At 29.7% G+C, this 2,091-nt stretch overlaps 1 non-coding gene across 1 annotated transcript; it reads left to right on the top strand.

The window, feature by feature from the left end:
- The first annotated feature begins 408 nt into the window (after window positions 1–408).
- Window positions 409–516, top strand: LOC148572033 (small nucleolar RNA R71). The gene has a single exon (XR_015908461.1). It is a non-coding gene; the product is annotated as a small nucleolar RNA R71 (small nucleolar RNA).
- The last annotated feature ends 1,575 nt before the right edge of the window (window positions 517–2,091 follow it).

Genomic DNA, 2,091 nt, shown 5'->3' with positions numbered 1-2,091 from the left:
ATCAAAACAACCAATCAAAGTATCACAAAATTCACAAGGTTTATAAATCAATTAATTATCAATCAAATTTAGCTTAAACCTCATGATTTAACATCAATTACATGGTGGTTGATTGATTCAAAGAAGTCATGCATTTCCACTCCAAATTACTTACTTACAATGCAAGAAAGTGCATAAAACCTAATAAAAACAAAGAAAAAGGCTAGTGAAACTAGGCTAAGATGACTTGTCATCAGGATTCCTTTCAGAAGTGTACATGAACTGGTTATTTGCAACCATGTCAATGAGTTCCTAAGCTTCTGCAGGCATTTTCTTTAGGTGAATGGATCCACCTGTAGAATGGTCCAATGACATTTTAGATAATTCAGACAGACCATCATAGAATATATCCAGGATGGTCCATTCTGAAAGCATGTCAGAAGGACATTTTTTGGTCAGTTGCTTGTATCTCTCCCAAGCTTCATAGAGGGATTCACCTTCTTTCTGTTTGCAGGTTTGAACATCCACTCTAAGCTTGCTAAGCTTTTGAGGAGGAAAGAACTTGGCTAAGAAAGCCGTGACCAGCTTATCCCAAGAGTTCAGGCCATCTTTAGGTTGAGAGTCTAACCATATTCTAGCTCTGTCTCTTACAGCAAACGGGAAAAGCATAAGCCTGTAGACCTCGAGATCAACCCCATTGGTCTTAACAGTATCACAAATCTACAAGAATTCAGTTAGGAACTGAAAAGGATCTTCTGATGGAAGTCCATGAAACTTGCAATTCTGTTGCATCAGAGAAACTAATTGAGGTTTTAGCTCAAAATTGTTTACTCCAATGGCAGGGATTGAGATGCTTCTTCCATGTAAGTTGGAATTTGGTGCAGTAAAGTCACCAAGCATCTTCCTTGCATCTCCACCATTGTTATTATTTTTGGCCATGTCTCCTTCTTTTTCGAAAATTTCAGTAAAGTTCTCTTTAGAGTGTTGTATTTTAGCTTCTCTTAGCTTCCTCTTCAGAGTTCTTTCCGGATCAGCTTCAACAAGAACGTTCTTGTCCTTGCTCTTGCTCATATGCAAAAGAAGGGAACAGAAAAGAAAATATGAAATCCTCTATGTCACAGTATAAAGATTCTTTATATGAGTATAAGAAGAGAAGAATGGAGGAAGGAAAAGATAAGAATTCGAACACAGAGGAGAAGAGTGGGTTCGAATTTTTGAGTTAAAGAGGGGTGTTAGTAGATAAATAAATAAATAGAAGGAGATGAGAGGGGGAAGAATTCAAAAATTAAATAAAATAAAAATATTTTTTTAATTTAAAAATTAAAGTTAAAATTCGAAAAATTTTTTTAAAAAAAAAGGAAAATGAAATTAAATTGAATTAAAATTTAAAACAATTAGTTAATTAAAAGAGAATTTTGAAAAAGGTGATTAGTAATTTTCAAAAATTAGAGAGAGAGAGAATTAGTTAGGTAGTTTTGAAAAAGATAAGAATCAAATAAAAAGATAAGATTAATTGAAAAAGATTTGAAAATCAATTTTGATAAGATAAGAAGTTAGAAAAGATTTTGAAATTGATTTTGAAAAAGTTGTGATTGAAATTTATTTTGAAAAAGATTTGAAAAAGAAATTTAAAAAGATTTGATTTTGAAAATTAAAGTTGTTTACTTGACTAACAAGAAACAAAAGATATGATTTTAAAATTTAAAGATTGAACCTTTCTTACTTGGCAAGTAACAAACTTAAAATTTTTGAATCAATCACATTAATTGTTAGCATTAATTTCGAAAATATGAAATAGAAATAAGAAAAAGATTTTGAAAATAAATTTTAAAAATTTCGAAATTATGAAAGAAAAAATGAAAAAGATTTGATTTTTGAAAAAGATTTGAAAAAGATAGAATTTTTAAATTGAAAATTTGATTTGACTCATAAGAAACAACTAGATTTTAAAAATTTTTGAAAAAGTCAACTCAAATTTTTGAATTTTATGAGAAGAAAAAGGGAAAGATATTTTTTTGATTTTTGAATTTTTAATGATGAAAGAGAAAAACAATAAAAAGACTCAAAACACATAATGCATGCAAGAACACTTTGAATGTCAAGATGAATATC

This window comes from Arachis ipaensis, chromosome B3 (assembly GCF_059453495.1).
Source record: "Arachis ipaensis isolate K30076 ecotype BB chromosome B3, ASM5945349v1, whole genome shotgun sequence".
In the NCBI taxonomy this organism is placed as follows: Eukaryota; Viridiplantae; Streptophyta; class Magnoliopsida; order Fabales; family Fabaceae; genus Arachis; species Arachis ipaensis.
Note: the sequence above shows the minus strand (reverse complement) of the source record. Positions and strands in the feature narration are given on the sequence as shown.